Source organism: Eimeria mitis, genomic scaffold, assembly GCF_000499745.2.
Source record: "Eimeria mitis Houghton genomic scaffold, Emh_scaff2386, whole genome shotgun sequence".
In the NCBI taxonomy this organism is placed as follows: Eukaryota; Apicomplexa; class Conoidasida; order Eucoccidiorida; family Eimeriidae; genus Eimeria; species Eimeria mitis.
The window spans coordinates 713-1,197 of record NW_013570722.1 but is presented as its reverse complement, the minus strand read 5'-3'; positions in this window follow the sequence as shown (position 1 = coordinate 1,197).

Below are 485 nucleotides of genomic sequence, written 5' to 3'. Positions count from 1 at the left end.
AAAAAAAAAAAAAAAACAAAAAAAAACAAAAGCAGCAGCAGCAGCAGCAGCAGCAGCAGCAGTAGCAGCAGCAGCAGCAGCAGCAGATGCAGCAGCAAAAAGCAGCACAGAAAAATATAATAAATTTATTTTTTAAATCAAATTAATAAAGTTAAATTAAACTAAATAAATAAAATAATTAAAATAAAACAAAATATAATACAATAAAATAAAATAAAATAAAATAAAATAAAATAAAATAAAATAAAATAAAATAAAATAAAATAAAAACCAAAACAAAGCAAAAAAAAACGAAATAAAATAGAACATAAGAAAAAACAAAACAAAATAGAAAATAAGATAAATAAAAAAGCAAAACAAAACAAAATAAAATAAAATAAAATAAAATAGAAAATAAAATAAAATAAAATAAAAAAAACAAAATAAAATAAAATAAAATAAAATAGAAAATAAAATAAAATAAAATAAAAAAAACAAAATAAAAA